Source organism: Schistocerca americana, chromosome 1, assembly GCF_021461395.2.
Source record: "Schistocerca americana isolate TAMUIC-IGC-003095 chromosome 1, iqSchAmer2.1, whole genome shotgun sequence".
In the NCBI taxonomy this organism is placed as follows: Eukaryota; Metazoa; Arthropoda; class Insecta; order Orthoptera; family Acrididae; genus Schistocerca; species Schistocerca americana.
In genome coordinates this window covers 50,674,505-50,697,953 of record NC_060119.1, presented here as the reverse complement: position 1 = coordinate 50,697,953, position 23,449 = coordinate 50,674,505, and positions in this window count along the sequence as shown.

Below are 23,449 nucleotides of genomic sequence, written 5' to 3'. Positions count from 1 at the left end.
CAACAGGTAGGGAAATGGCCCGTACCATCAAGGGGGCAGATGTAGTCTTCTGACTCTGAGATGTGACATGGGTTGGCGGAGCTGATGGTGCCACAACTGTTGTAGCAGCAGCGTAAGAACTGACACACAAAGGATGCAGGCATTCAAATTTTCTCGTAGTTTCAGTTTAAGTCAGTCCTTTCTTTCTCGAGAATCCTGCAGTCAGGCAAGTAAGGCAAATGGTGCTCTCCACATTTGACACAGATGGGAGGCGGGGCACATGGAGTATTGGGATGTGACTGGTGTCCAAAATCTCGACATGTGACACTGGAAGTACAGTGGGAAGACATATGGCCAAACTTCCTGCACTTAAAGCACTGCATTGGTGGAGGTATACAAGGCTGTACATCACACTGGTAGATCATCACCTCGACCTTCTATGGCAATGTATCACCCTCACACTCCAAGATGAAGGCAGTGCTGGCAACCTCATTATCGTTCAGAACCTTGTGGACATGCCGGATGAAATGTACACCTAACTGCTCTAAATTGGCGTGCACCTCATCATCGGACTGCAAAAGAAGGGCTCTGTGAAATATGATACCCTGAACCATATTTAAGCTATTATGGGGCATGATGGTTACAGAAACAGCCCCCAGCTTGTCACAGGCGAGTTATTCCCGTGACAGGGCAGAGGATGATGATTTAATCAAGACTGACGCAGATCTCATTTTGGACAAGCCCTCCACCTCCCCAAACTTGTCCTCTAAATGCTCAACAAAAAACTGAGGCTTCATCGTCATGAAAGATTCCCCATCAGGTCTTGAACATACAAGGTACTGGGGCAAATAAGGTCCGCTTCCAGCCTTACCCAGACGTTCCTCCCATGGTGTGGCTAGCGATGGTAATGATTTGAGCTTGTACTTCTGTGATTTGTATTGAACTCGTGATCTCTTAAAGACTGCTGGTGTTCCACTACCAGCATGACATGGAGTATGCTTCGTCACATGTTTCCAGCCCTGATGCCACCCACACCGACCAGGGGCTCCCCCACAGGTGCCGCACAGCCGCAGCAAAGGCTACCTGGCAGGATGGCCATGGCTGGGAGCCCTGGTGCCCCAGGGGGATGGGCATCTACCCCTTGGCATATGTGTGGAGTTAATGGTGCAGGCATCAGCAGAGTGATCCCTTTGTGGTCAGGGGGCTACAACCAACACGCCACAATGCAGCCCCACCAGAACCGACTGCCTACCATGCTGGATATCAAATGCAAAGATGTGTGTGGTCTTCTTCGATGCCCAAATCAACACTGTATAATGTATGGTAGAAAACTCACCCAGGAAGGTGTCCTCGACCTGGAGATCTACATCTACATACACACTCCACAATCCACCATATGGCGTGTGGAGGGTACCTTGTACCACAACCAGCATCTTCTCTCCCTGTTCCACTCCCAAACAGAATGAGGGAAAAATTACTGCTATATGCCTCTGTACGAGCCCTAATCTCTCTCATCTTATCTTAGTGGTCTTTCCGCGAAATGTAGGATGGCAGCAGTAAAATTGTACTACAGTCAGCCTCAAATGCTGGTTCTCTAAATTTCCTGAGTAGCGATTCATGAAGAAAACAACTCATTTCCTCTAGAGACTCCCACCCGAGTTCCTGAAGCATTTCTGTAACACTCACATGATGATCAAACCTACCAGTAACAAATCTAGCAGCCTGCCTCTGAATTGCTTCTATGTCCTCCCTCAATCTGACCTGATAGGGATCCCAAACTCTCGAGCAGTACTCAAGAGTAGGTTGTATTAGCATTTTATAAGCGGTCTCCTCTACAGATGAACCACAGCAGTATAATTTTTACATGGCTGTATTTTTTATCCAGTAATTCACTTCCTCTCCTAAAGAGCTATTCAAAAATGTATCACATTATACCATTCATTGAAACACAAAGTTATTAATTACGTAACACAACAATGACTTTGTGCCCAGGATCACAAACTCTTCCACTTCCTGGAGTTGTCAGAAAACAAATGAAAACCAAGTAAACACATAACATAAGCTTTGACTCTTCTGTACCATTGCTCAGGAGAAGAACATTCAGAGGTGCTCAAAGTGGTGACCCTGGACACCGATACACTGGCACACTCATTGAATGGAAGAATTACTTACTGCTTCCAGTGTTTGTGCTAAAGAGAATTACAAGCAAGCTCAATACGTTCCTGGCTATTCTCTGGAGTTGTTGGAATATAGCCATAGACAACATCCTTAATGCATCACCAAAGAAAATGTCAGGACGATTTAAATCAGGAGACCTAGCATGCCAAGTAACTGTTCCTCCTCGACCAATCCATCTGGCAAGATACCTCCGATTCAGAACACTATGTGGATGCAAGACATTATGTGCTAGACATCCATCATGTTCATACCACATAAACATTCTGGTCCTTAGCAGCACTTCATCCAGAAGTGGAGGAAGAATTCGTCTCAAGAAGCTGGTATACTACCGTTAATGAAATAAGGGCCAATCATTGTAGTACCAAGCATCCCACACCAGATATTAACTCTACATTGACACTGACGTTCCCCCTATCTAAGCCATTGGGGGTTGATGCTGGACCAATAATGCATGTTCCCTGTATTTACATGTCCTTTTTTTGAGAAGGAACATTCATCGGTAAATAGAATATTGGAGAAAGAGTTTGGTTTGTTGATGATTTGCTGCTGTGCCCACTGACAGAAGTGTACATGATTCTGGAAATCATTCCCATGTAGTTCCTGACGTAGGTGTGCATGGTAAGGATGGAAATTGTGATGTGTAAGAATATGATGTACACTGGTTTTAGGAATGCCAATATCGTGTTCAAGCTGTCATGTGCGCACATGGAAATTCATAGCAATAAAAGTGAGAACAGTGACTTAGGCAGCTTCCTATGTGGAAGTTCAATGATGATTGCATTGTTGTGGGTCGAATCTTCCCATTTCCTGAAGCATCGCAACAAAACGAGAAAATATACGCCAGGAAGGTGGGTTCTTATCAGGATATCACTATCTGTACAGTTCCACTGCCTGTGTAGCATTTCGCCTACCTTCAATGACAATGACAACAATAAAAGAAATGTTACGACAATGCAGTCTGTATGAAGGATAGCCTTTACTGTATGTGTACTCTACACATCAGTATTTAAAAGGATTAAAGTACCATACTAAATGTACCCTTATAAAAGAACAGTATTGCAATTATTGTTCTGCTAACTTACACTCCCCATAGGTGAGCAGCATTTCTAACTTCTCTTTGTTGGTGTACAATCTACTCGCAAAACTCCAACAGCAGTGGTTGACGGAATGACGGGTGTGAATTTTACTTATTTTTACTGTCAATGTCAGCACGTGGATGTGTTCCATTACCATGAGTATCTCCACTAAGCGCTGGGAGTGACATCATCAGTTTTGTGTTATGTAATTACATAATTTTGTGTTTCAGTGAATGGTAAATTGTGATACATTTTTGAATAGGTCTTCAGGAGAAAAAATTTAGTACTGAATAAAATATACAGTGTGCCATTTAAAAGAGTCATTCCGCTGTTCATATCTTTGTAAAAAACAAAGCTACAACACAGGCAATCATGCTAATTGATGTCCCTCTGACAGCTAAAGAACATTTACTTTAAACATTTTGTAATTTGCATCTGGACAAACAGTTACTCGAACTGGTCAAGATAAATGGGACACCCTGTATACAGCATCAATAACTTTTTATCCACTTCATGCAGCTATTGTACTTGTCCATAACTATGCCAAAATGACCAAGAGGTAGGATGGGTTACGGAAATAGGAAGGTTCCTGGTGTCAGTGACATGTTGCTGCAGTTGCTCTCAAAATTTGCAACATTTGCAGGAGGTCAACACTTCAGCATGTTGTTACTGTAGTTGCTGCAGCAGTTTCTGCTGCTGCTGCTGCAGCTGCTGCAGCGACCATAATTACATAAACTGGTTCCCCAAGATGATGCAACTGGATCAATGGATGCACAAGACACATTTGTCACCAGTTTTACAACTCATTCTCAAGGTGCAGGTTCAGATGCATTAAGTCAAAAACTAGGGGACAACATGACGCCCAATTCAGCGTATAACAAGTGGCCAACAGGAAGAATTCAAGCTTTTTGAAGAACTGAAACAATTGAAATGACACACTAGCCAGAAATGTGAGCATCAGATGTAATATGCCAAGAGACGAAATCAAGAGTGTTACCCTAAACAGGCAAACATATATGAGTGGTAGAACATCAGCAGGCCTGGCTTCTAAGCAACCACACTCCCAACAGCATTAAGTCAATGGTTACCCTCTCTTCACACCTCATAAACCAGAGGCTTTTCCAACATACATGATTAAATCATGCCCTGTCAGCAGACACTGCTACTGCAACCACTTTGTTGGCTGCTAGCATCATTGGTTCTGAACTGTGAAGGGGTTAGGCAACTCAAGGGAAATGACTAATGAACCAAGGTTGAGGCAATGTAGGGTACAATGTAGGGAAGTTTGCTCCTCAGCAGTTCAGAAAAGCTGGTGTTAGTATCAATAATGCAGATGGCACAGGCTGTGAAGCAGTCATTTCATGGAAGAACATTGTGTCAGGCAGCATGCCCGACAATGGGGTGGTCTACCTGTCTCTCAGCAACAGTTTCTCAGTGTCCATTCGTATGGAAATACAGCTTCTCAGTTGTCATGCCCATGTAGAATGCATCAGAGTGGTGGCAGCTTAGCTTGTAAATCATGTGACTTGTCGCATAGGTAGCCTTGCCTCTTGATGAGGTAGGTGATTTTGTGATTGGTCTGGTCTAGGTGGTGGTGGTGGTGGTGGTGGTGGTGGTGGTGGTGGTGGTGGTGGATGTATGGGCCAGGATTTGCATCATGGTCTATTACAGAGATATGGGAAAACATACAAGGGAATATGAGCAGGCGTTTTAAAGGGATGAATGAATATATTGTGTAGGTTCAGTGGACAGCAGCATGACACTGTTTGAGGAGTGGGAACGATAGTGGGTAGGTCATTCCTCATTTCAGGCCACAAAAAGAGGTAGTTGAAACCCTAGCAGAGAATATGATTCAGATTCTACAGTCCTGGGTCATAATGAGTCATGAGGGTAATGCTCCTCTGCAGCTCGGCAGTGGGACTTTAGGAGATGATGGGTGACAGGAGAAATCTCCTGGGACTCATCTCTCCAGTCATCCCATCACCCCCAGTTAGCCCCACCATCTGGCCACCGAGGAGTGTTCTCCATGTTACTACCACCCAGGAATGGATCAACTGAATCATATTCTCCAACAAGATTTATGAACGTGGCCTGAAATGAGAGATGTCCTACCCACTATCCCTCCTACACTTACCACAGTGGTATTCTGCCACCCACTAAAACTACACAATAACTTCGTCCATCGCTACACAACCCCTGTTCCCAACCCCTTGTCTGATGGCTCATATTCCTATAACAGACCAAGATGTCCCATACATCCTCCTCCTCCACCACCATCACCAGTCCTGTCAGAAGCATCAACTATCCCATAAAATGCAGGGCTACCTGTGAAACAAGCCATGTGATATACAATCTAAGCTGCAAACACTGTGCTGCATTCTACTTGGGCAAGACCACAGACAAGCTGTCTGTCTGCATGAATGGTCACCAACAAAGTGTCCTGAAAAAACAACAGGGCCTCACAGTGGTTGAGAGCACTGTCCAAAATTGTGTCTTAATGACTGCATCCACCGATGTGCTTCCTACCAACATCAGCTTTTTAGAACTGTAGAGATAGGATATATTGCAGGGTGGGTTCCTATGTTCCCATAAACCTCCTGGAGCATCCTGCACCTACGTAACTGTTTCCCTGTTCCCAGTCCAGCATCACACAACCTTATATTCCACAAAAGCATCCATAGTCTGCAGTGTAGTGCATGGTAGGGTGTAGTTTCCATTCTAAGAATTGTTCGGGATTTTTTCATATTCCATTCATGTATAGATCTTGGAAAGAATAACTTCTTAATTCATCTTCCTCAAAATCTATGAATGATATAAATATGGGTTTGCTTTTCTTCAAGCTATTTGGATGGGCAAATTCTAAAGTTAGAACTAATATTTCTGTAGAACAAAAACTAACCTTACAGAGATAATGTTCTATCTGTTTATAGATTCAGTATGATTTTGCACTTTTAATCTACATTTCATAACAAATTCTGGTCCACTATCACATCTGTCCCTCAAAATGTCAGTTTAAAATGTAGTGTAAAAATTCAATTTCACCATTAGATAAATTGGAAATTTTCAGTGTTCCCAGATACAACAATTTTTTATGGTAACTAACATTTCTTCTTTTTCTTCTTCTTATTATTATTATTGTTCATTTTTTAACCTATTCCAGGATTACCCCTACTTAATTTTGTGTTGACAGCACTGAAATGCCCTGACCAGATATCCTATTCTTCCTTCCACAGTGCTTTAATAATTCTCACTACATATATCTTTCCATTACAAAGGAAAATACAGAAGAAATGCTTCGGTTTCCTTTTCACGCCACTGCAAAGATGAGTGATGTAGATATTAGTGTCATGTTCATTGAGGAACAGCTAAAATCAGTGACATTGAACAAGGATTAAGGGCATGAAGAAATCCTTGTAATATCCTATATTCAATTTATACCTCAGTCAAATCCTGTTTTCACTGTAATACATTACCCTGTAGATATCTTGAGCTAACTGTGCCCAGTGATTGGAAAGAAGCACAGGACATACCTATCTACAAAAAGGATACCAGAAGTGTTTAACAAAACTACCACACTATCTCATTGACGTCCATGCATTACAGAACCTCAGAACAGACTCTGAACTCAATATTTCAACAGAATTACATACTAGATGCATACCCACAAAGATTCTGATCATGCATGCTGTGAAATTTTGGGTGAAGGATGTAGGGACAAATGATTACCACAGGTTGAGGTCAGGATGATTTCTGGAGCAGTGAATGTGTTTTAAGGATAGCACCCAGATTCACAGTTCAGAAATGCTTGTGGTGGTGGTGGTGGTGGTGGTGGTGGTGGTGGTGGAGGTGGGGACAAACCAGGTGGCCTGGGCTGTGAAGCACCCATTGAAACTTGGTAGGTTATGTTCATCTGCATGCTGTGCATGGTGCTCCATTTTGCTCTTGGCGATGTGTCATGTTTATGATAAGCATCAATCTATCCTTTCTGTAACTGTTGACTTTTTTTTCGTCATCAGTTTTCTGACTGGCCTGATGTGGCCCATCATGAATTCCTCTTCTGATCCAAAATCTTAATCTCAGAGTAACAGTTGCAACCTATGTATCAATTATTTATGAGATGTATTCTATCTTCCTATCTCCTCATTCCTCAGCTTACAGGCCCACATAATTTTCAACATTCATCTGCAGCACAATCTCAAATGCGATTCTTTTGTTCTGGTTCTTCTGCAGCCCATGTTTCACTATCATACAAGGCTGTGCTCCAAACATACTTTCTCAGAATTTTCTTCCTCAAATGAAGGGCTATGTTTGATACCAGTAGACTCCTCTTGGCCAGAGAACACCTTTCAGCCAGAGCTAGTCTCCTTTTGATGTCCTTTTGCTTCATTATTCGTTGTTTTGCTGTCTAGGTAGTAGAATTACTTAACTTCATCAACCTTGTGACCATCAATTTCACTCTGAAGTTTCTCACTATTTTCATGTCTGCTACTTTTCATTAATTTCATCTTTCCTTAGATTTACTCTCAATTCATATTCTGTACTCATTAGATTGATCACTGATATACTTTTACCTTCAGTTTTAATCAGATTCCTGAATTTTCATCATTGCTGCTATGCTGTACAGATTGAACAGTAGGGGTGAAAGACCACATACCTGTCTTACACTGTATTTAATCAAAGCCATTTGTTCATGGTTTAATCACTTATTATTCCCTCTCAGCTCTTGTAAATATCCTATTACCACTCTCTTGCTATAGCTTACCCCTAATTTCCTCAAAATTTCAAATATTTTGCACCATTTTACATCGTTGAACACATCTTCCAGGTCAACAAATCATATTAATGTGTCTTCATTTTTCTTTAGTCTTGCTTCCATTATGAACATCAGAATTGCCTCCCTTGTGCATTTGCCTTTCCTATAGTCAAACTGATCACAATTAATAAATCTTCAATTTTCTTACCCATTCTTATTTTTGTCAATAAGTTGGATGCATGACCTGTTAAGCTGATTGTGTGATAATTCTCACACTTCTCAACTCTGAGTCTTTGGAATTGCATGGATGATGTTTCTCCAAAAGTCAGACGTTTTTTGCTGGACGCATACATTCTACACACCAACGTGAATTATTGTTTTGTTGCCACTTCCCCCAATGATTTTAGATATTCTGATGGAATGTTATCTACCCATTGTGCCTTATTTCATCTTAAGTCTTCCAAAACTCTTTTAAATTCTGATTCTATTACTGGATCCTCTATCTTTTCTAACTAGACTCCTGCTTCTTCTACCACATCTGGCAAATCTACCCCTTCATAAAGGCCTTCAAAATAGTTTTTCCACCTATCTACCCTCTTCCCTGAATTTATCAGTGGCCTTCCCATTGCATTCTTAATGTTACCACCCTCACTTTTAATTTCAGCAAACATTGTTTTGACTTTCCTACACACTGAATTAGTCCTTCTGACCATCATTTCTTTTTCGATTTCTTCACATTTTTCATGCAGTTATTTCATCTTAGCTTCCCTGTTGCTATTTATTTCATCCCTCAGCAACTTATTTTTGTCTTCCCAAATTTTCCTGAATAGTTTTGTGCTTTCTTCTTTTATTGATCAACTGAAGTAATTCTTCTGTCACCAATGGTTTCTTCACCGTTACCATCTTTGTACCTGTGTTTTCCTTTAAACTTCTGTGATTGTACTTTTTAGAGACATATGTTCCTCTTCAACTGTTCTGCCAAATGAGCTATTTCTTATTGCTTTATCCAGAGTCTTGAAGAACTTCAAGCATATCTCATTCCTTAGCATGTCTGCACCCCACTTCTTTGTGTATTGAGTCTTCATAATTAATCTCTTGAACGTCAGCCTACACTTCACAACAGTTGACATTATGAAGTAAGTAACTTCTAGGCCAGTAGATTCCAAATCTTTAGTTAAGGTATTCAAGGAAATGCTTCTGTGATGCTAGACAATCAATTTATTCCTCTGTAAAGGGGAAGAAATGTAATTTATGAACTTCATAGTTTTTCTGGTGTAAATTACAAAGAGTTGTTCATGAAGTTGCCCTTATTGAATCTAATACAAAATTCAGTAAGCATTTACAGACAGAAATAATCAAAGAAGCAAAACATATGAAAATTTCCAAATGGCATTGAAATATTCAACTATCATTTTACAGATAACCCACATAATCGAGACAAATATATGTTCTTTATCTTCAGAACATAATGAATCTTTAAATTTGCTGCTGCTTTCTCTTGCATACCATTAAGTCCTGGTCAGTTATCCAAGCAGGTAACCTCATTAGGCTGCGAAGTTTTGTTCCTGTGCTTGGGAAATATTTTGTCTTTGTTGTGAACCGTAACATTTTGTTGGTATTCCTTTTTTTGCTAACAAAAAATTCAAAATCACTTTTGTCCTCAATCAGATAATAAGATAGAGGGATCATAGGTGAAATTTGTGGCAATTGGATGCACTGTAAATCCTGAAGGTGTAAATCTAGATTTGGGAATTGCTTGAGGTTTTGAAGGAAAAATTCCTGTTTCTTTGAAAGAGTCAGCTCAGCTGGTGTCATTTCTTTCAGCCAGGCACTTCCAAAAATCACACCTGTGACTGTTTTAACTCTTCCAATTGTCCAGTACTTAAGTCAGCAATGTCCCAGAATATTCAAATTGTTTGAAAATACCCTTGTCAAGTAGCAAACATTCACATTTTTAATTCCTTTAGAAGCAATTTAGAATCTGTAGTTTCCTTGAGCAGCAGAGAGAATAAGAGGCATCAAAGATGTCGTTTACCTCCATTAACAATGAGGTAGGTTTTGTGAGGATAACGGCTATCACTGAGTCTTATCTGTTACTTGAAAACAAGTGTCATCAGGTAAATTGATATGATTTTCGTCTTTATACATCTTTCCTCTGAACAGAATCATGGGAGAAATACTTTTAACTACAGCATGTACATGTTCAACTACTGTTGCATTTTCAGTTTGTACATGAGCAATAATCTAACGTCCTCATATTACAGCAAATGTATGAAGCAAGTGTCGCTAAGGTTTTACTAGACTGACTTTTCCCCATTCAGTTACTCACTAGCTTCATGCAACTAATAATTTTGCATATTCAGTAACTGTGTTCTAGTAACAAAGAAATGAGTTTTTGAGGCATACATAATGACAGATTTCTTACAAATTACTTTGAATATCTAAAGAACTCACATTCTTTGAAGCTGGTAAATTGTAGCACTCTAGGTGGGCGGGTGGGGGTGGGGAGGGGGCTGGGGGGGGGGGGGGGGGGGAAGGGCGCAAAAAATCACAGCTTAAATACATTACTAGTGCCTCAAGCACATGCTAGCAAGAGATTCAATAAAAGCTGTGACCTTCCACGTCTCACTCATACTTTCAGAATTGAGCAGTGGGTTTCATTTGAAACTGGAAAATAAATTTCTTTATGCCACACTCATTCATAATAATAAATTATTTACAGTAATCAAGTTGTAATCAATGGAAACTAAAATAGTGACACTGGATGGAGTGACTCACTTTTTGTGACCCTAAGCATAAGACAGGTTATCCAGATGTGAACCATTGATTTTCAACAACATTACACACACATTTTTGTCCCATACAAAGGAGACAGCTCTTAGTAGTATTGTAACAGCCGTCTCTCTACAATTTATTTTGTACATTGAAACAACAACTAAACATAGTGAAAGAAGCAGTATCAAAATTCATAAACACGGCCACAATAACAATGGAGCAAACTGAGAGCCAAATGGAGGATGAGACGTAGATAAAAATTTGTGAGAAGAAATTGAAGAGGAAGAGGAGGCATTTCATTTCTGTTCATGTAACAAGACACTGGCTGAAAAATTTAAGAATGATGAAGTTACACATTTCATTGGATACAGTAGTCAAACAACATTTTCCCAAAATATATTTTTACAGAATCTCCGTTTACTACCGTATCATAATGCAAACAGATGAACAATTATTGTAAACAGCAAGACACGTCAGTACATTCATATGTAAATATTTAAACAATGAAGTAATCCAGGACATAATAATGATAATAATAATAATATGAAATCAGTAAACTGCTACTTTCCACAGAGTGGAGGTAAGTCGTACACAGGCACAACAAAAAAACTACCAAACATGTGAACTTCAGACAAACAGCTCACCTGTGAATGACCATTGTCTCTGACCTCCGAGGTGGACTGTGAGCAACTGCACATGATGGGTGAAGCAGTCTGGGTGGTGAAGAGAGAGATGAAGCTGGTACAGGATGGGAAAGTGATAGAACGGTAGATGTGGGTGACTGAAGTGATGGTTGTGGGTGCATACAGTGATGTGGTACGGACAGGGCAGGGGAATTATGTGCAGTCAGAATGCTGGACCAGGAATTGGTGAGGGGGGGGGGGGGGAAGGGTGAGGAAAATGTGAGAATTAGAAGCGCAGAAAAAAGACTGTGCATGTACTTGCGAAATAGAAGGCTGTGCAGTGCTGCAGGGTGGTCCAGTTATCTCTTGGCCACAATTTGTCTGTTTCCTTTCATGCGAACATACAGCTTGTTGGTTGTCACATGCAACAGAACGTGGCACTGTGGTCACAGCTTAGCTTGTAGATTACACAAGCATCTGTCAGCCCACACGCCTTTTACACTGACGGGTGAATATGTGTATTTTCATTCGTGTGTGTGTTAACTGTCAATTGTAAGTGCTTCTAAACACACACTGCCATTCATTGCCATCTGACTGGATCTGAACAATTATGCAGTCCTTTAAATTCCTGGTCCTCATATAAATTGACAATTTAAATTGCTGTCTGTGGACACTAACACTTTGGTTCATCTGGGCTGAACTGTGATGGATTCGATGAAATAGCATGCAGGAGCAACCACCTGTGGGTGAAAATGCAGTGAGCTTCAATGGAGCAGCATGGGGATAAAGCCAATTTCATTAGATGATGGATCTCACTTGACTGATTGATTGATTGAGAGGGGTTATGGGACCAAACGGGGAGGTCATCAGTCCCACGATTCCTAAGTTAGACACACAAGAAACAGGGTCCAATGAAAGTGGATGGACCTAGTCAGGGGAGTCAAATAATAAAATAATGAAGAGTAAACACACACAGTAAAAGGCATGTAAGTTTAGATCAAATGTGAAAACTTGGGGAAAAAAAAGCAAAAAAGTGGGGTGGTCTTCCCATGGGGGAGTGATCATGGTCTTGTTACCATCCATGGGTCGGAGGGGTATGTGAGGAATGATGTGAGGTGCATTACAGTGAGTGGAGATGGGGATCCCAACATAAGGAAGTGATACGCATGCCAACCGGCAATCCCACGCAAGACCGTGTCAGGAGGGAGACAGTCGTCACTGGCGAAGAGTGCAGGGTACATCGGATGGTCAGGGAATTGGTGAATGATGACTGATTAAGAAAGTAGTCGTTTGCCCAGTCATATGTGTAGAGGGGGAATCCCCACCTCTATGAGGAGACTATCAACAGGACTAGTGAGAAAGGCACCAATAGCCAGATGAACCCCACAATGGTGAAGAGGGTGAAGCAGATTCAAAGTGGAAGGCGTGGCTGAGCTTTAAACCTGACCACCACAATGTAGTCTGGAGAAGACCAGGTCACAGTAAACATGGAGAGAAGTGTGACACAATCTGCACCCCAAAATGCAAGGGCCAGGACGTGGAGAGCATTAAGTTTCCATATACATACAGTATTTTGGCGGCAAATGTAGGGCAGCCATGTCAGCTGGTTACCAAAAATAACGCCCAAGAAACAGGACTGTGCTTCAACATCAAGAAGCTGGTCACCTAAATAAAATTCTGAAATGGGGTGTACTGTGAGTCAACGATAAAAGTGCATAACCCACATTATGGAGGGAGAAAACTGGAAGCCATAGGAGTTAGCCCAACAGAGGCCCATGGGATGATTTTTGGAGCCGGCGCTCAGCAGATCTACTTAGTGGGAGCTGGATCAGATGCAAAAATCATCGACGTACTACACCAGACTAACCAGAGGTCCAACAGAGGTCACAAGCCCATAGACAGTAAGGACGAAGAGTGTGACACTTACCGCAGAACCCTGTGGGATACCATTCTCCTGAATTCCAGGGGTGCTGAGGGCAGTGCCAACTTGAGCCCGAAAGAGATGCTGAGAGAAAAACTCACGGATAAGAATCTGAAGGGGAACATGGAAGAACCAGTCATGGTTGGTAACTAAAGTGTGATGGGACCAAGCCATGTTGTGTGCCTTATGTAGGAGAAAAGAAGACCATGACAAGGTGCTGACAGTGAGTAAAAGCATGTTAGATGGCTTTTTCCAATCCAAGTAAATGGTCAGTTGGAGATCATCTCACTTGGAAGCCACAGTGTTACTAGGACAAAAGGCCCAGAGATTTGAGTACCCAACATAATCTGAAGCTAACCATCTTCTCATGCAGTTTACGTAGTACATTTGTCAGATTAATTGGTGGTAGCTGTTGAGAGCCGTTGGGTTCTTCCTGGCCTTAAGGACAGGGATAACTATACTATCTTGTCATTGTGACGGAAAAGCAGTTGTGAACCTAATGCAGTTGAAGATCCTAGACCATCTGGTTGTGGACATAATCTGGGCCAGCTGCGATGTCCTGTGAAGAGGTAAGAGCCTGCAAGAATTCCCATTCAGTGAAGTGTTCACTATATCACTCAGTGTGATCATACAAAGGGTGGGGGGTCTGGTCAACACTGCATTAGTGTCTGAGAAAGGTAGCAGGATAGAAAGATGATGTCAATGAAATCACAAAGTGTTGTTCTGCGAGGTCCAATGGATCAGTGCACAGACCACCTTTAAGGTTAATGTCCTGGACAACTGACTGTTACTTGCAGCCCAGAGCACTACGGAGCTCGGACCAAACCTGCAATTAAGAGGCATACGTCCGCAGAGAGCACACACAGTGCTCCCAGCATTCTTTTTTATCCTGCTCAATAAGGTAGTGAGCCTTAGCACGAATGCACTTAAAACTGAAGAAGTTCGTCTGTGAAAGGTGTCGTTTAAAATGATGCAGTGCCTGTCAGCGGGTGTGGACAGTGACTGTAACATCCCTGGCACTCCAAAGTACTGATCAACGATGAGGGGACGTGTTGGTAGGGGGGACAGCAGTGACAGCAGCGTGAAGAATAGTGGCAGAGGTGCCTCGCAAGACTGCACAAATGCAATTCGACAGGGAGGTGTAGAAGTGCGCAGCAGACATATACAGAGGGCAACTGGCCCTGTGGAATACTCGACTTGGGGTCCTGTCTGCCAGGCGGTGGCAGGGGACCGATAGAATCACTGGAAAGTGGTCACTGTCATGAACGTCATTACGGGCTGGCAAATGGAGGGAAGCCACGAAGGCAAGAGAGGAGATCGTGAGATCGATGGTGGTAAAGGTGCCATTAAGAGCATTCGAGAGGGTAGGGGACCCCTCATTGATGAGACACAAATTCAGGTCCCTAATAAATTGGTCAAATAGGAGACCCCCACCCATTGAAGTGTCACTCTCCAACAGTGGATGGTGGGCATATAAGTCCCCAAGGAGGAGAAACAGCTGTGGGAATTGTTGGATTAAGGTAGACAGTGCAAAGTAAGGATTTATCCTAACTGGAGGGAGGTGGACACTGCAAATGGTGATTGCCAGAGACGTTTGCACTCTAAACACTATTGCTTCCAAGTTGGTACATAGTGGATCCAGTCACTACGACGTTGAAGTGAACCAAAGTGCAGATCCCACCAGATGCTTCCCTGTGGCCAGTACATTTCCGGCAAAAGGTTGCATTTCTGGTAAGTGATGATAGTATCCATGAAAATTCCAGTGGATGATTGTGTGGCCAGAATCCAGATTACTTACACACACACACACACACACACACACACACACACACACACATGTGCGCACACACACACACACACATGTGCACACACACACACATGCACACACACACACACACACACACACATGCACACACACACACACACACACACACACACACACACACACACACACACACACACACACACACACACAAAACCTTTTGGAACCTTGTCTTATGATTTATCTTTCTTCTTGTTCATTTTCTCCTCCTCCTCCTCCTCCTTCTCCTCCTCCTCCTCCTATTTCAGAGGCAGAGGAGGGTAGAGCACAGAGGGAGTACAGGTTTCTGCAAGATCCAGAACTGAAAGAGAGCAGGTAACCTTGGGATGCACAGACTAACTGACTGATTGTAGGAGTCTTACAGCCTGAGAGATGCTGGGCAGAGGGGTCTTGGGAGAGAGCCCGATCATTGACAGGTGCCAAAAATGGGCATACTACTTCGGCTGGTGAGAGGGAGCAGATCCAGGGAGGAAGTTGTGGCAACAGCAGGGAAAGAGGAGGGAGAGGGTATAGGGGGATGGGGCTGGGCAAGGAAGAGGTAGGTGGAGGAAATGAAGTAACAGAGAGGAAAGCTGAAGATTGTGACACTAGATGGAGTGTCACATTCTTTTGGTGAACCTCAGCATAAGACAGGTGATCTGGAGACTTGTATTCTTGGATTTTCTTTCTCTCTTGTATGCCTGGCAAATCTGGCTAGTGAGGGGAGCCGCTTTCAGTACATTTGTCACACACAGGTGTCAGAACACAGGGGCTTCCCTCATGGACTGGGTGTCCACAGTCAGCAAACAGAGTGTCTGCCATGCAACGGGATGACATATGCCCAAAACACAGCCACCGAAAGCACCACACAGGTGGATAGGCATATGGCTTCACGTCACCATTGTAGCACATAACCTTGACCTTCTCTGTGAGGGTATTCCCCTCAAAAGCTAGAATGAAGGCACCACTATCAGAGCAGTTGTGTTTGTGGCCCATATGCACATGCCAAACAAAATTAACGCACGCTTCTCCAGATTAGCCCACAGTTCATCATCAGTTTGCAGGGCGAGATCCCAATGGAAAATCACTCTCCGCACCATATTCAGAGATTGGTGAGGGGTAACACACTGGCACATTGTCAAGATGATCACAGGTGCAAAGAGCTGCCGATTGGGATGCAGAAAATGCTTTGATCAATAATTTTGTCCTGAATATTTTCCACAAAAAACAATAGCATTGTGGCAGTGAATGTGTTCCCATATCTACTCATACAGATGAGGTAATGGGGTAAGTGTTTCATCCAAAGATGGCTAGCCTGGCCCTCCTCCCATGGTGTAGCGAGGAAAGGAGAGGTTGCTGGGTAACATGAGGCAGCATTCAATGATTGTTCACCTTTTGAAGAAGCACCCGTTTGAGATCGGCCAGATTTTTGCAGCTCCATATGTTTCATGCCCCCCCATGAACCATGGACCTTGCCGTTGCTGGGGAGGCTTGCGTGCCTCAGCGATACAGATGGCCGTACCGTAGGTGCAACCACAACGGAGGGGTATCTGTTGAGAGGCCAGACAAACATGTGGCTCCTGAAGAGGGGCAGCAGCTTTTTCAGTAGTTGCAGGGGCAACAGTCTGGATGATTGACTGAGCTGGCCTTGTAACATTAACCAAAACGGCCTTGCTGTGCTGGTACTGCGAACGGCTGAAAGCAAGGGGAAACTACAGCCGTAATTTTTCCCGAGGACATGCAGCTTTACTGTATGATTAAATGATGATGGCGTCCTCTCGGGTAAAATATTCCGGAGGTAAAATAGTCCCCCATTCGGATCTCCGGGCGGGGACTACTCAGGAGGACGTCATTATCAGGAGAAAGAAAACTGGCATTCTACGGATCAAAGCATGGAATGTCAGATTCCTTAATCGGGCAGGTAGGTTAGAAAATTTAAAAAGGGAAATGGATAGGTTAAAGTTAGATATAGTGGGAATTAGTGAAGTTCGGAGGCAGGAGGAACAAGACTTTTGGTCAGGTGATTACAGGGTTATAAATACAAAATCAAATAGGGGTAATGCAGGAGTAGGTTTAATAATGAATAAAAAAATAGGAGTGCGGGTTAGCTACTACAAACAGCATAGTGAACGCATTATTGTGGCCAAGATAGACACAAAGCCCATGCCTACTACAGTAGTACAAGTTTATATGCCAACTAGCTTTGCAGATGATGAAGAAATTGATGAAATGTATGACGAGATGAAAGAAATTATTCAGGTAGTGAAGGGAGATGAAAATTTAATAGTCATGGGTGACTGGAATTCGTCAGTAGGAAAAGGGAGAGAAGGAAACATAGTAGGTGAATATGGATTGGGGGGAAGAAATGAAAGAGGAAGCCGCCTTGTAGAATTTTGCACAGAGCATAACTTAATCATAGCTAACACTAGGTTCAAGAATCATGAAAGAAGGTTGTATACCTGGAAGAATCCTGGAGATACTAAAAGGTATCAGATAGATTACATAATGGCAAGACAGAGACTAAGGAACCAAGTTTTAAATTGTAAGACATTTCCAGAGGCAGATGTGGATTCTGACCACAATCTGTTGGTTATGAACTGCAGATTGAAACTGAAGAAACTGCAAAAAGGTGGGAATTTAAGGAGATGGGACCTGGATAAACTGGAAGAACCAGAGGTTGTACAGAGTTTCAGGGAGAGCATAAGGGAACCATTGACAGGAATGGGGGAAAGAAATACAGTAGAAGAAGAATGGGTAGCTCTGAGGGATGAAGTAGTGAAGGCAGCAGAGGATCAAGTAGGTAAAAAGACGAGGGCTAATAGAAATCCTTGGGTAATAGAAGAAATATTGAATTTAATTGATGAAAGGAGAAAATATAAAAATGCAGTAAATGAAGCAGGCAAAAAGGAATACAAACGTCTCAAATATGAGATCGACAGGAAGTGCAAAATGGCTAAGCAGGGATGGCTAGAGTACAAATGTAAGGATGTAGAGGCTTGTCTCACTAGGGGTAACATAGATACAGCCGACAGGAAAATTAAAGAGACCTTTGGAGAGAAGAGAACCACTTGTATGAATATCAAAAGCTCAGATGGCAACCCAGTTCTAAGCAAAGAAGGGAAGGCAGAAAGGTGGAAGGAGTATATAGAGGGTTTATACAAGGGCGATGTACTTGAGGACAATATTATGGAAATGGAAGAGGATGTAGATGAAGATGAAATGGGAGATAAGATACTGCGTGAAGAGTTTGACAGAGCACTGAAAGACCTGAGTCGAAACAAGGCCCCGGGAGTAGACAACATTCCATTAGAACTACTGATGGCCTTGGGAGAGCCAGTCATGACAAAACACTACCATCTGGTGAGCAAGATGTATGAGACAGGCGAAATACCCACAGACTTCAAGAAGAATATAATAATTCCAATCCCAAAGAAAGCAGGTGTTGACAGATGTGAAAATTACCGAACTATCAGTTTAATAAGTCACAGCTGCAAAATACTAACGCAAATTCTTTACAGACGAATGGAAAACTGGTAGAAGCGGACCTCGGGGAGGATCAGTTTGGATTCCGTAGAAATGTTGGAACACGTGAGGCAATACTAACCTTACAACTTATCTTAGAAGAAAGATTAAGAAAAGGCAAACCTACGTTTCTAGCATTTGTAGACTTAGAGAAAGCTTTTGACAACGTTAACTGGAATACTCTCTTTCAAATTCTGAAGGTGGTAGGGGTAAAATACAGGGAGCGAAAGGCTGTTTACAATTTGTACAGAAACCAGATGGCAGTTATAAGAGTCGAGGGGCATGAAAGGGAAGCAGTGGTTGGGAAGGGAGTGAGACAGGGTTGTAGCCTCTCCCCGATGTTATTCAATCTGTGTATTGAGCAAGCAGTAAAGGAAACAAAAGAAAGATTCAGAGCAGGTATTAAAATTCATGGAGAAGAAGTAAAAACTTTGAGGTTTGCTGATGACATTGTAATTCTGTCAGAGACAGCAAAGGACTTAGAAGAGCAGTTGAACGGAATGGACAGTGTCTTGAAAGGAGGATATAAGATGAACATCAACAAAAGCAAAACGAGGATAATGGAATGTAGTCGAATTAAATCGGGTGATGCTGAGGGAATTAGATTAGGAAATGAGACACTTAAAGTAGTAAAGGAGTTTTGCTATTTAGGGAGTAAAATAACTGATGATGGTCGAAGTAGAGAGGATATAAAATGTAGACTGGCAATGGCAAGGAAATCGTTTCTGAAGAAGAGAAATTTGTTAACATCGAGTATAGATTTAAGTGTCAGGAAGTCGTTTCTGAAAGTATTTGTATGGAGTGTAGCCATGTATGGAAGTGAAACATTTACGATAACTAGTTTGGACAAGAAGAGAATAGAAGCTTTCGAAATGCGGTGCTACAGACGAATGCTGAAGATAAGGTGGGTAGATCACGTAACTAATGAGGAGGTATTGAATAGGATTGGGGAGTAGAGAAGTTTGTGGCACAACTTGACTAGAAGAAGGGATCGGTTGGTAGGACATGTTTTGAGGCATCAAGGGATCACAAATTTAGCTTTTGAGGGCAGCGTGGAGGGTAAAAATCGTAGAGGGAGACCAAGAGATGAATACACTAAGCAGATTCAGAAGGATGTAGGTTGCAGTAGGTACTGGGAGATGAAGAAGCTTGCACAGGATAGAGTAGCATGGAGAGCTGCATCAAACCAGTCTCAGGACTGAAGACCACAACAACAACAACAACAACATGTTTCATGCGTCAAGCATCTGCCCCAATACCAGCCAGTGTGACTAGCGGCTCTCCCCAAGGGTGCTACATAGCCAAACCGAGGTCTGTCTAGCACAGCGGCCATTGGCAGGAGTTGTGATGCTCCAGGAGCACAAGCAACCACTCCTTGGCATACATGGGGAGTGAACAACTCAGGAATCAGGAGAATGCTTCCTGTGTTGTCAGGGGACTCAGCCCGATGGGTACATAACACCCCCATCACACAGACTGGCTATGTGTGCCGGTGACCTAGCAGGGCAGAAGGTGGCTACCCGGGGGAAGGGAGACGGAATCCTCACTGCAGACGCCAGGGAGGGAGTCATTCCCCAAATGGCTCACACTAAAAAGAGGAAATTTTGAAGTTGAGGTCAAAACTCAAGTGGGGACCTAAAACCAAACAGGATGAATGTACAGGCAGAAAGAACACAATTGCAAACAATAAATAAAACCAGGTGGATTGCCATGTCCATTTTTTTTTGTGTGTTTAGGGCACTCACCTACGAAGGTCATTAGCGCCCAGTCACAAACGTTAGTGCAATAATACCGTAGAAAAATTCAAGGGAGCAGTAGCAGAGAGTACTTGCAAAGACGCAGATCTGTTTGGAGGTGTCTGTCAATGCAATGAAACTAAGGATATGAGCTTGGCCGCAGTATCAGCAGCTTCATTCCCAGGCACCACAATGTGACCAGGAATCCACAACAAAAAGGACATGGGTGCCAGTATCAGCTAGCGACTGAGGGGACCATTGAATTCATTGCATGAGAGGGTGGTCCGAATATGAGTCCCAGTGACTCTGAATGGCGCTCAAAGAATCAGAGCAGATGGCATAGGCAGAATGACAATGGCGGAAGATATACTGAACAGCCTGATAGAGAGCAGAAAGCTCAGCTGTAAGGCTTGAACACTGGTCAAGGAGCAGATACTGAAAGGTATCATCCCCAATGACAAAGGCACATCCGACGCCAGCATTAGTCTTGGAGCCATCTGTGTAAATAAAGCCTTTATTAGTGGACCTCGAACAAAGTTCAAAAAACCTCAAGTGGTATATCGAATCCGTGATGTTCTCCTTTGGGAGCGACCCGAGTTCAAGGTGAACACGAACCTGAGCCTGGAGCGAAGGTGGCATCGGGCTTTCACCCACTCGAGAAGTAGTAGGGAGGGTAAAATCAAGTTGCTGAAGCAGGTGACGAAAGTGAACTCCTGAAGGTAACAGGGCAGAGACATACAGCCCATATTGGCAATCAAAAGAGTCGTCAAAGCAGCAGAAATATGATGGGTGGTTGGGCATTGACGTAAGTCGGCAGGTGTACCGACAACGCAACATATCGTGCTGGTAGTTTAGTGGTAAAGCTGCAGCTTCGGCATTCAGACTCTCAACAGGGCTGGTGTAGAATGCTCCAGTCGCCAGACGTAACCCCCCAATGGTGGATAGAGTTTAGACGGTGTAAGGTGGACGGCCGGGCAGAAGAGTAGACAATGCTCGCATAATCTAGCTTTGATCCGACAATGGACTGATATAAGCGAAGCAGGACCATTCGACCTGCTCCCCATGATGTACCACTGAGAACACGGAGCACATTTAGGGAATGGATACAACGAGCAGCCAAATAAGGCCCATGTGGAGACCAGCAAAGTTTCCTTTCAAATGTAAGACCTAAAAATTTGTTTCTCTCCACGAATGGGAGAGCAATGGGACTGAGATCTAATGCTGGTGGAAGAAACTGTTTGTAGCTCCAGAAGTTCATAGAGACCATTTTCTCACCAGAAAAATGGAAACCGTTAGCGACACTCCAGGAATATAGACGTTTTAGACAATGCTGAAGACAGCGCTCCAGGAGACATGTTCTCTGAGCGTTGCAGTAGATTGTAAAGTCATCCACGAAAAGGGAGCCTGAAACCTCAGCTGGAAGGCAATCCATTATTGAATTTATAGCTATGGCAAAAAGGGCCACGCTCAAAATGGAGCCCTGGGGCATTCCATTCTACTGGCGAAAGGCATGTGACAAAACAGAACCCACACGTATCCTGACCATATGATCCATTAAAAATGCATTAATAAAGAGAGAGGCAACTGCGAAGGCCCAAAGTGTACATGGTGTGGAGAATTCCCGCCCTCCAACAGGTGTCATAAGCCTTCTCCAAAAAGTTGTTCATAATGAAGGTCGACAAGGTAACTAGGTGGTCAACGGCAGAGCGGTGCCTACGAAAGTCACAATGGACTGTGGCAAGAAAGTATCAAGATTCAAGGAGCTAAACCAATTGAGAATTCACCATGTGCTCCATCAACTTGCAGACGCAGCTGGTAAGGGAGATGGGATGATAACTGGAAGGAAGGTGATTGTCCTTTCCTGGTTTGGGAATGGGAAAAACAATTGCTTCACGCCAGTGTGTGGGAACATGACCTTCAGTCCAGATGCGATTATAGGAGCGAAGAAGACAGCCTTTACCTGAGCAAGAAAGGTTCTTCAGCATCTGAATAAGGATACCATTGGGCCCTGGAGTATTGGATCGGGTACGGACGAGTGCACTTTCGAGTTCCCGCATGGTGAAGGTGGCATTGTAACTTTCACGATTCAAAGACTGGAAAGAAGGTGGCCGTGCCTCCTCTGCTTATTTTTAAGGGGCGGAAGGCAGGGTGGAAATGGGCAGAGCTCATAACCTCTGCGAAAAAGCGGCTGAAGGCATTTGAGATATCCTCAGCATCCACAAGGACTTCATTCGCCACAGTCACGCCAAAAATCGGAGAGTGGACCTTGGTGCCAGACAGCTGGCGCAGGCCAAACCAGACTACTGAAGAAGGGGTAAAACTGTTGGATGAGCTGGTGAAAGCCACCCAGCAAGCTGATAACACGACAACATTGTGCACAGAGTCGTTTATAACTGATACAGTTTGCCAACTTAGGATGGCGCTGGAAGGTGCGTAAAGTACGTCACTGAGCACGAATAGCGTCGCTGCATGCGGTAGTCCACCAAGGGACTGGGACTCGACATGGAGAAGAGGAAGTATGAGGGGTGGAATATTCAGCAGGAGTGAGAATAACGTCCATGAAGTATGCGACCTGACTATTACAGCTGGATAATTTTGGTCATGGAAGGTCACCAGGGAGGTGAAAAGCCCCCAGTCAGCTTTGGAGATGTTCCAGCTAGTGGAACATGGAGAAGGAGTGTGATGCAGGAGATGGATTATGCAGGGGAAAAGGTCGCTCGAGTATGTATTTGGATGAATGTTGTTCAACTGTGCAACAGTACCTTAAGCTTGCAAATTGTTAATGCATCTAATGTCAGTCCCTGTAATTAATTTGATTGACAAAATTGTTTGTTGAACCTGCCCAATTCATGTGACCTTTCCTTGTTTTGTGAACTGTGTACTTCCAATATCATGCCCTTTTCATAATGGTACAATTGCCAAAATATGGATTCTAATTAATTAAGCCTGCTAAAGTTTTTACTGCGCGGCTCATGACTGTTTTAATACGCTTTCAAATTGTAATAATATGAATGTTGTTAAGCAATAAATTGTATTACATAAAACAACAAATGAAAAAATATGTGAGTCCACATTCCACTTCTTT